We start from the raw sequence: 12,552 nt of genomic DNA on the forward strand, positions 1-12,552 counted from the left end.
TACACACTGAGTTACAGACCTGTAAGGGTCCATTTGGTTCCATTTGTACACACTGAGTTACAGACCTGTAAGGGTACAATTAGAATCCCATATTGGAATCGTCAAACGGACCGGAATCATTAAAATCCTAAAGGATCACACCACCATAGAGAAAATAGATCCAAAAGCTCACAATGTTTCGTGATGCGACACATTGTGAGCTTGTAGATGGGCTATTTCTTCTTCCCCCCCCCCCCCCCCCCTTTTTTTTGTGCCATAGGCTAAGGGTAGTTCCGGTTGTAATTGAAACGTGAGCAAGACGTCACAGGTTCTGTGAGGGTTCTGGTGATGATTGGTTCTTGGTTTAGCCTTCGTACTTGAAGAGAGACATATTAGTCAAGGACTGTGGCCTGTTGTTGAAGGTTATGAACGCCTCATTAGATACAGAGAAATCAGATCACACAGATGGATTCAGAATTGAACAGAATTGTTTTTGTTTAGTTTTTTCAGTGTAGTTGAATGTTTTACTATGTGACCAAAGCTTCCATCAATTGGAAACACGCCGAAAGAAGCGGTCGTCGTGAGAAATTAAATGACAGAAATAATAAAGAAATTGTTATGAAATTCACTTCATGTTGTCTGTACCTTTTAGAAACGAATCAACACATTTCATCTTCTGTGAGTCTTAATTTTGTTCGTCAAAACACTTTTTTTCTTTTTAAGTTTTGTTTTAGACATTGTATCATTTTAGCAATGGATGTGTGATGCTGAGACGCAGGAGAGTAAAATGGTGTCACCTGTTCATATTAAAGCTCAATAAAAACACTTTCTTATAAATGTTCAATTGTCTGAGAACTCACTTCTAGTTAGTGTGTATAATGTATGTCACTTATAATATGAGTTCCGATATTTAATAACAAGATATACTGTCTTCAGGCATAAATCTTATACCTCCATATTTCAACCTTTTTTTGCAAAATGATGGGCACAATTGAACATCACTGTATCTATTATTTCATGCACTTCCCACACCCCCTAAGCGGGGGGCCTGGGGTCCGTAGCCTGGCCAGCCAGCCTCATACTGCGCATTCACTCACTCGTTCCTTCCCACAATATACTGTGGGAAGGAGGAATGAGTGAACGCAGAATGAGGGATGGCCCGCCAGGCTATGGGGTCCACGCCTGACTACATTTATCTGAAAACTTTAGTTACGAGTTACTTTGAAGATAGATTTATTATTAGGTACTATAATGATACTTTTATCAGTAGGTCAAGGTGATTGAAGCTGTTACGGCTGCTAATAACCCCAATAGTTAAACAGCCGGCAGGCTAAGCCTGGGAGATTAAACGACTGTCTGACACACCTTAAAACACTCACATCCACAAAATCACTCATAAGTTTAAAATGCTCCAAATAATGCAATAAATATATCTATGAAAATAAATGAGCAATGAGAAAATGACAACAATAAAAGTGCGATATTAAGCTATGAAAGTGTGTGTGCGGTCAACAAAAGTTTCTCTCTCCCAGCTCACCCTACCTCCATGGACAAAACCAGCCTTGAAGGTGAGCATGGGAGAAGTGTGCCACCTATACAGAGACACTCCCACAAAATGAGGTGCCAATGGGTGCCCCCACCAAACAGCCTATCAATTAGTGCCCAAATACCATTTAACCCAGTATGGCTCCTACAGAAGCAATACAATATGAATTTACAGTTTTTCACGATTGTTAACACACGTTTTTTACTACAATAACGGCATTCTCAAAACTGCACACACACAACTGAAAACCTCACACACAAAATGCTAAACCTCACACTCCCTTGACACTTTTGCCATCAAATCACTTACTGTAACATACTCTACCATACAGATACATTCATTCAATGAAAACATTTACAAAGGCCTGCTGTTTTATGTTATACGGTTCCAAGGTTCTTCATTGTCTTGTGTACAGTACAGGTACATACGAGTAGAATTCCCTCAGACTTTGCAGCAGGGCCCTCTGTGCACGTTGCACAATGAGGTCACCAGTCTGACCTCTGACCTGAAGCTGGCCAGTTTCTATTGATCAACCAAAAGTAGGTTTGTGCAGTGGTGGAAAAAATACTCAACATTTGTACTTATAAGTAAAAGTATCAATACTGCAGTATACGCTGTCACAAGTAAAAGTACAGAATTCAACCCATACTTGAATAAAAATATGAAAGTGTTGCCATCAAAATGTACTTAAAGTACCAAAAGTAAAAGTAGGCCTACAAAATGTTTGAAAGAAGCAGGTTGACAAGCTCATAACGCGCCACAATGCAACATGCGTAGATCAGCTAGTTTCAAATTGCCTATATTAATTAAATACACACACACTCCATACAAGTCTCTCTGCGACTGTGTCACTTATCAACCATATCAAATCTAGGGTTTTATACCTATTGTCTGCTCTCTGATGGGAAGGATGGAAGGAAGGCTGAAGAAACTGCTTTTACCCTGGATGTCCTATAGGGGGTGCTCCTGTGCAGGGAGGGTTTCCTGACAGAGGGATGTGGAATGCTGAACTCTCAAGGACACCCACCCACCCACCCACACACACGCACGCACACACACACACACACACACACACACACACACACACACACACACACACACACACACACACACACACACACACACACACACAGAGACAGAGATACAGAGTTTCCTGACATCACAGAGGAACACACCAGCCAAAACATGTGGATTATCTGGATTTAATCGTTTAAGCTTAACAATGTTCTCACCATAGCACCACTTTCCTTGTCAAGAGGGTGCAGGATTTGCATCCTCAAACCCCGCCTTCTCCCCATATGTAAACTGAAGGTTTGCTGCATGGCTACATCTCACCTGAGGTGTGCTGATGGAGACAGACAGCACATCCAGTCACAACATGGTCAACATTTTGATCATCTGTAGAATAATAATACATAAAAAAGACCACCGAGATACTAAAAACCTAATTTGAAAACTCTTTGTATCAACTGCAAAGAAAGATCAGTCAAAAAGTTCAAAGCATCCATTGCAACACTGACCTTAACAGTTCACCATGCGGTTCATAACATAATTTGATGTGACCTCACCACATTTTACATTGAGCGGGACTCCCATTTTGCCGTGGCATACCTTTATCTGAGAACAACACTGATACCAAAGTATTTCCAATGACACACAGAGATTTGCAATGTTCCGTCTGGACCACACATAGTAGCACTTTCTATGGACTTATTACTCATTCAGTCATGAATGAACAATTCAGTTGTTTAACAAATCCCCCTTTCTTATTTTCTTTTAAAGGAAAGATGTAGAAATATAGAAAGAGAGAGAGATAAGACATGACATGAGACACAGAGTGATACAGAGAGAGATACAGAAAGAGATCATAATTCATCAAAGCACCGCAGTTTGTTCAACAACAGTTTTTACATTTTTGGTGAATAAACTTCACTTCTAGGGATGAGTGAGGAAAAAGGAATCTAGAATGTAAGAACTATACAATATATGAACACAAGGAGTTTATACAGTGGTGTTGTCAGCAGCGACGGACCCTAAACTGGCCTCTGCTCTTATCTGTCTGCTCTGGGCCCAGCGCTGTGTTCAGCACCATGGACAGCTCCCTGTGTCACTGCTGTCTACGCCTGAAATTCATTAGCTGACAGTTTCTGGTAAAAGTGCCTTTGATTTCAGCAGCTCGGCTGAGATCAGGGTGACCAGATGTCCCCCTTTGCGAGGGACAGTCCCACATTTCCATGACTTTTCAGGCGTCCCCCAAATTGAGACTCTGTCCCACATTGTGACTGGCAGGTGTTGATATAGGTGTGCTGATTGTTGCTGAAGCTCTTAATTTGAGCTCACAGCAAGCTAGACTGGACCACACTGGACTACTGGAATACATTATAGGGCAGTGTTTTCTATTGTAATGTAAATCTCTCTCTATTTTCCCTGCAAAATATGAGAAATATCCCCTAGAGGGGGGTAAATAACAAATTAATGGGCAGTATTAGGCCTATGGTCGAATATGACATCAAAGCATTTATTAGCAACTTAATTAATAATTTGCTATTAAGTCCCCGCTCGCCCGTCCCACATTGTCCCACACAAGTGGTAATTCTGTCCCTCAAATGAACAGTTTGGATCTGGTCACCCTAGCTGAGATCAAATGAATTGTGAATTCCGTGAGCGTGAGGGTCTAGTCTACAATGCAGGCTAGTTTAAGTAGCCTAGGAGGATTAACAAAGGGCCTATATGTGATCAATACCCCAAACACAGCCTGAATCTTTTCCTAATTGTAAGCCTAAAGCCTGATGCATACATACAACTCCCCAGATCTTTTTAACCATAAAACAACCATTTCTCCTGTGAAGACCAGGAATCTTCCTCACAATGTCTATTTTCTAATTGTCTAATTATTGTTCTATTTCACTAATTCTACTATATTTAACTTGACTATACTTGGACAGTTTGGCACGCACGCACACACACACGTGTGCGTGCACACTCACACACACACAACTCTGTTTAGAGTTGGGTGAACATTCTCATGTAAAGATATTTGCCAAAAGAAACCAAAGTGTTTTTCACATGCCTTAAAGTCTTAAACAATACACTGTTTCTCTGTTCTTCTAAGAGACCTTGAACCATGAAAGAGCTCTTGTTCAGAAGGGAGTATGACTGTCCGTCTCCTGAAATCTATGATGTCAACTCCTTCAGAAGACATTTTTTAATCACTAGATACAGGAACTGAGGCTGAGAACAAAGTTTAAGTAGCTTTTTAATAGCCATTCTCTGCTGCCTGGGACATTCTTGATCTCAAATTGAAGTCAGAGTTTAGTTTCTCTGTCTGCAATCTGGCAAGCCATCGTCAAAGAAAGGGGAACGCCCACTCGGTCTGTAGCCATCATTGACTCTTGTCTCCAGAGATTGCTCTGTCTGTAGATGGGAAATGGCTTATTTAAGCGATATGTTGGGCTGAGAGACTTGTACCATACCCAGATCAACATTTGTACCCGTACCATTCCAGGTGGAAACGTTGGCTTGCAATAGATTATCCTGCATCGTGACAATATGAGTGTGGACAAGGTCAGCACAGCAGCACCTCAGCAATACTGTGTGAGGCCTTCTCCTCCTTCTCCTGTGAAACCCAAGCCTACAAAACACAGAGGCTCGCCGCATTCTGACCCCTTTCTCCCCCCCCCCCACACACACACACACACACACACACACACACACACACACTCGCCCTCCCTGGAAAAACATTACTAATGTGAGAGCTGTCCGGCTTGGGAGCGGCAGTCGTAATCTTTTCAAATACAAAGTTCCAAAAACATCATTTGGATCAATGTAACAAATGTGAAAGCATTCATTCCCAACACATCACAAGACAAGACAGTGTTTTTCACGGCAGGTCAGCAGCCACAGAGCATGGTCTCAGAGGAAGCAAAGTCCCATTTGATTTGACACCTCTACACACACACACACACACACACACACACACGCACACACACACACACACACACACACACACACACACACACACACACACACACTCACATGCTCACAAAAGGCATGAGGCCTTGTCTTTTTGAAGGTAGTCCATATTATATTTGCATCTTGCACAAAACAACAACTTGCTTTTTTGTGTCAAAAATAGCCAACAAGTCTAGTCTATATTTTTGCTTTAAAGGGTTCAGTGTGTCAGCATCCTGGTATGGTGACACCCTAACACAGGACAGCCAGACAGGAAGTGTTCAGAACCCAGGAACTGAGTGCTGATTACAAGTGACACGACACATAGAAATACTAGACAAAGACAGGCTGACCAAAAGTAGAAAATATTCATTGTCCCATTTTAGGTTCAAATTTTAGGTTCAAATGAAATGAAATGAAAATCCTTTGAAAATAGTAGACCTACAAGTTCACAATGCATCACATTGTGACACATTGTGAGTTTGTAGATCTGCTATTTTAAAATGGCCGAAATGTACATAGAGTTGAAGTGGTTAATGTGTGTTTTGTAATAATAATCAACACAAAGTAATGAGTTACTAAAGTTTTAAATAACTGCAGTGGGGGTAAAATATTTCCCTCTGAGATGTAGAGGAGTAGAAGTAAAAGTATTGGAAATTGGAAATACCCCATAAATACTTAAAAAAGTACAGTACTTAAATGTAATGAGTTACTTTACAACGCTGCAGTATAGTGAGTTGTAACATACGTGGCCATGGGGTGAGCACTTTATATTTCAAATCTGAACATTCATGTAGATGTACAGGTTGTAAATGGAGAACATGTACAAACCAGATTCCAGTTCCTCTGTCATGATATGTCACTCATGTTTCAGGGCTAGGTTCTGAGCTGCAGAGGGAAATAAATAACACTAGCATACCTAACCAGGCCCTCCCCTCAGCAACCAAGATTATACCCAGGATTCATGGAGCATTTAAGAGGAGACAGAAAGATTATACCCAGGATTCATGGAGCATTTAAGAGGAGACAGAAAGATTATAACCAGGATTCATGGAGCATTTAAGAGGAGACAGAAAGGGGAAAGCCAGGAAAGACCAGGAGATGAGACAAAACACAGATCACACTGTCTAAAATGTAAGGCCCTACAGAGGCCATCCACCACTACATTCACAATGCATCTACAGTTGATACTGTAGTTCAGGGGTCTTCAACGTTTTCAGGCCAAGGACCCCTTTAGTCAAGAGAGAGATGAAGCAGGGACCCCCACCACAACCCATATGTAGCCGGTCAGAGCTGAGCCTCAGGGGCCACCATAGGCCCCTGAGGGCCCTGCTACACTTCAACTTCCTTGGTTCTCAATCAAGGCTGACTATGTAAATGCCCTGTGCTCTGCCAAATGCTTAGCTGTTTGGTGGTTGCTGGCCGTGGGTCTCGTGGCCGTGGGTCTAACTTAAGTTTGTTAATGTAGTTGCATGCAAGGAGTGGAGACCCACCGCTGCTCATCCTTGACACTCCCCGGTCACAATCACCTTATCACGCACACCTGCCTCACTATCTCCTGGCCAATCCACTTCGCAATCACCACAGTATAAAAGCACCTGTGTTTGCCTCTCCTACCTGTTTGTATCTGCAAAAGTAGGTCCCAAACACCCTCCCTCCCTCCCCAAACACCTAATCATTTTACAATCCTTGCTCTCCTAACCTTGTTTTTTTCTCTCCATCCTCCAGGAGCCCAAGGCAGGGGAGCTGAGGCCTCAGTCAGCAGAGCATCCGTGCCATCACTCCAGAGACGACCCCCATACTGAGTCTCACCCCAGGCTCCATCATCATCACACCACATACACCTCAACATCCATGTTCACTTTATTTAATAAATGTGTTCAATGAATGAGGGGTGAATGAGCACAGACAATGCTTTGCTTTTGCTTCATTTATTTGCCATTTGAATGTAGCACTTTGAGATTTGTTTCAAATATAAAGTGCGTTACAAATAAAATGTATTTTTACCTCTGCTGTTTTGTTTATGTTGATTTTAGTGTCTGTGTTGATTTGATTTGAGCCAGTTCTTGTTAATGTTTTATTTCTTTGTCTTCCCCATGCATATGGAGTCCTGGTTATACTGAGCCTGACAGAGTCCAGTGGTGCAGCTGACTTGCTACAGGGGCTTCACTCTAGGTTTCACTGTAGTCCACTTTAAAGGTTTGTTGTACTGTGTGATAGCGTGCACCTCTGTTCACGGTGGCGCCTTTTATATTTACTGCATGCTTTGTGTGATTTCTTCTGTGTGATTGTTCTGTAGTTTTAGATTGGGCATGAATAGAAACCTAACATTCAGGGACATGCTGGGCCCCTTATTCAGCCCGGGAAAAAGAGTTGGAGAGGCCCTCATTGCGTGCTATAGAGAGAGATCTCTCTCTATAGCACTGCTGCTACTCAAATATTTGTGACAAAGTGACAAGCCAATGGGCCAATTACATGAGTTATATTTCGTCGTTGTCGGGTGGAAGCCTTGTATGTCCAAAACTGTTTGTTTTGTATTTATCATTTAAAAAATTATTTAAACTAGTGAAAACAGCCGATCTACAAGCACACAACGCTGTCGTGTGCTTGAATAAACTGCCAATGTTTGGGGGAACTTTTCTCTGGTCATCATTGTATTGAAACTGTGTTTGGGGAACCCAATTAATTGAAACTACATATACAGTGACAGTATGCGTTCTGTTCCTTGGTGCAGATTTCACCAATGTGGCGTTGTCCTTTATTATCTAAAAGTAATTCCTTGCCTACCCTGCCACACATACATAACATATAGTTTCATTGTTTTGACAGCACAATCAATCAATCAATCAGTGTACATGTATATTGGATTCATCTCAATTTGTGTTTTCAGATATTTAACCTCTTGAGCCATCAATACTTAATAAACTTGACCTTTCACTCTGTACTTAGTCTGCTCTTTTTCCCCTCTACACCAAACCTCTTTGCTGAAAATAGACGATCTGCAAGCTCCCAACTCCTCGCAGCTCGAGGCGTTGTGAGCTTGTAGATCTGCTATTTTTGGCTAAAGTTCTCAGAATATGGACACTTGGGTTCAAGTGGTTAATATAAAAAAAGGAGAAAAAAGGTTTCTATTACACAAAGATCTGGAGGACCCCCGGTAGTAACTCCGAGGGCCCCTTAGGGGTCCCGGACCCCCTGTTGTAGACCCCTGCTCTATACCATACATGGGCAACTGGCGGCCCGGGGGCCCCTCCTTCACTTAGTGCGGCCTGCCGGTTAATGTCAGAATTAATGTCAGGAGCTCCAGGGACCCCCAGATGTAAAAAATGACCAAATGTGCAAAAATGACCAAATGACCACCCCAACGGGGCTGCTCACGGGGAATTCCCGGGGACCACCGACTCCTGGTGCTCCAGAACGGATGCAAAAGTGGTGGCGCCCCCAGTGGAGGACCCCCTGCCACTGCAGCGTACATAAAATGCCGTAACTCGGGCTAGGAGCGACCGGGAGAGCCAGGGCTGGTACCTATTCGTCCGCCTCGGCGGCGCGGAGACCCCACCCCTCATTTCTCACATGGCCCTCTTCTAGCGCCACCATGTGGCGGATTCTTGCAAAACACATTTTTGGACACTGCTCCTACAATTATTGCCCTAAAATCACTCAAATCGGTACACAGTATGTCTACACTCATGTCATCAACATGGATCTGTCCCATATAGCGCCACCTTCAGGCCGATTTTTTCAAACACATTTTTGGACACTGCTCCTACAGATTTTGCCCTAAAATCACACCAATCGGTACACACTATGTCTACACTCAGCGCCACCATCAGGCCGATTTTTTTCAACCACATTTTTGGACTGCTCCTACACATTTTGCCCTAAAATCACGCTGCGACCTGACGGTCGCTTATCTCCCGATTAGGGAGTCTTACTGGTATAAAAGGTTCAAATATGCAGATAAGAGGTTTCTGCTCGACAGCAATGCAATGCAGCCTCTGAAGTGAGTGTGGCTCTCTATCACACCTCACCTGCTGTAATGCATCAAGCATATCCAACTTGCTTAGTCTGGTATTGATTGATTCCAATTCTGATGACCAAGTTTGATGGGATCAGAGAAGTTTCTTATAGGCCCAGGCGGTCCTGTCACAATTATTACAATCGCCTAATCACAATTATTTTAGATAATCACAATTATTTTGCATAATCATCATGTGTCATATAGCTGCTCTGTGGAATGTTTGATCACAAAGCCCAAAAGGAAAACAGAAATAACATTTGCATTTATTTGTTCCCATGTTCAATGCCAACGAACACAATTCAATCGTTAATCGCCATTAGTTTGTGTGACAAACAAATCAACTGCCCTTTAGGCACAGGTTTCAGCTGCCACCTTATCAGCACTCTTATGATGTCAGAGGGCTTGAACAGAGTAGAGCTCAGATAAACCCTGGCCTGAGCAGAGCTCAGTGTACTGTAGGCCCCAAACTGAATCCACCTGACATCACCTCAGCAGTAGTCCATCCACACCCACTTATTGACTAACACCTCCTCAAATACTAATATCAATACATTACAATATATATTTACTACAAAATATGTATACAGTGATATGTTTGTGCACTGGCTGAAAAAGCCAGGGAGTAGCACAGCCTGGCTGTTGGGTGGTTGACAGCGTTTGATTGTTTTGTGTTTGTTGCTTGGATTTGAGATATGCTTCAGTTGGGGATTCTTCCTGCGCCTCAGTTTGTGATGACTGATCTAAGCAGTCGCACATGGGCTGAGTGAAACTAAATGGAATCAGCTTCACAAAGGATAAATCAGTCACCCCCAAAACACTCAGAGAGACACTCTCCGTCCAAAATGTAAGAACTGCTTTCCCCTGAAACAATTGTTTAATTTTCTTGTGGCTACAGTGACTATTAGACCCTACAGTATGAGACCAAAGACATGCCAAGCATTATATGTGTCACTTGGACATAAAGAACTGTTATAGGGCCTACACCTGAAACTGCAGCATATTCCAAGCACATATGGGTGAAAAGGGCAAAATACCAGTTAGTGAATGTCATTTAGGGTGGTTTTTAATCACACATTAAGGTGGATTTGCTGGTATAACAATACATGGTAAGCCTAAAATGTTTAGAACAGTTTAAACTTTTACTTAAGATTACATATCAGTCATGTTGATTTGAGATATCCATCTACTCTACCTACTGTACTAACTGCATGAACCCCAGTATGCATGAGGCCATGAGTAGCCAAAAGGACCTGAGCAGCAAGAACATGAAGGCAGAGCTATACTGTCTGACACAGGAGGAGTCTGTTATGTTAGTGTCAGTAAATGTGAAGCACTTTGACATGTTTATTCTCCATGTTGATTTGTTCTTTGATCTGTGCCCATGTGACACAACACATGTAACTAAACTGCCACATAGATGTTTGATTTATGTTAAACTTATAGACCTTTTTATTTATATTTATTTCAAACCACATATACAGTAACACCTATTATCATAGCCTTTAACTCTGACCTGCATGCTGGACTAATTTCATTTCATAAATATTAAATGACCCTCTGGTATAAAGGACTCTCTGAAAGAAATCATTTACATAGATGGCTACCAACACATACTTAAGTTGTCATGGTAAAATCTCCATCCCACATCAAGAATATTAACATTAACAGACACAAGTACAAAGTACATAAAGTGATAGAGATTTATTGACATTCTGTTCAAAAGGACAGATACTGGTACAGTGGTCATTGTTAAATTGGCTGTATCTTCCCTTAAATGTATACAATAAAAATGCATGCCATGTAAAACGGTTTTACTGTAAATAATGTCAAGTATACTTAAGTATTTAATATGCATGGTACATCATTATTAGGACTATAGTTTTACTTCTTGTTCATGACTTAGTGGCTATCACAGGTTGTGTAGCATTTTAGAAATATTGGACCTTAAATGTAATTAAAAAAATATATTAAATGTATTTCTCCCCACATTTGTAAACCATTATTACAAATAAAATGGTACCCAGTGTTCTTGTCCCTAAGTTTAGTTTAGGTTAGTATTTGCACACTATCACACAGGTGTACAGTCAACACATTCTCACCACATGACTCAATCTTTCCCATAATGTTCAATCCTGTGTCAATCATCTTTACACCTGTGTTGATTACTAGTTGTTAGTTCAGTTTACACACACAGATAATGATAATAATAATACAAATTATTTAAAAGAAAAGTATACACACACAGAAAAATAAAAGCTGTCAACTAACAACCAAACCTGGTTCCTGGAAGGACCTTTCAAAGCAAGGTTATTTAAAGAACCATTTAAATGAAGGGTTCTATTAAAGAAACCTTAGAGGTGCCTCAAATAATTACTAAATAAGGTTCAGTAGAACCATATGAGGAACATGAAGAACCATTCACTAAATAAAGAAGAACCATTTAAGCACTATTATTTTTCTGTGTAGTGTACAATTTGCAAACAATGTTAAAGGTATAGTTGAAAACAATCACACAGGTATCAATCCTTACATCTCTCACTAAATGACACTCCTCATAATGTTCATTCATATCAGCTTTATACCTGTGTGTAATTAATACAGCTACAATGATAAAGGCACAGTTGAAAACAATCACACAGGTATCAACCCTTACTTCTCTCACTAAATTACACTCCTCATAATGTTCATTCATATCAGCTTTATACCTGTGTGTAATTACTACAGTTACAACTTAAAATGACAAAGGCACAGTTGAAAACAATCACACAGGTATCAATCCTTACATCTCTCACTAAATGACACACCTCATAATGTTCATTCTTATCAGCTTTATACCTGTGTGTAATTATGACAGCTACCATGATAAAGGCACACTTGAAAAAAAAAAGAAAAGGAGCCCCTGTGGTGACCTTTAGTGGCATAAAGTCAAAATTATTTTGGTTGGTCCCCAGATGATTAGCTTAATGTGAAACATTGTTTTCTCCCTCAACAGTAAACAAACCAAAATAAAGTTTAAGTCTATAGAGGTTATCTGCACATTTCTAAAGTGACAATT

Source organism: Nannobrachium achirus (genome assembly GCF_963921795.1).
Source record: "Nannobrachium achirus genome assembly, chromosome: 20".
Classification (NCBI taxonomy): Eukaryota; Metazoa; Chordata; class Actinopteri; order Myctophiformes; family Myctophidae; genus Nannobrachium; species Nannobrachium achirus.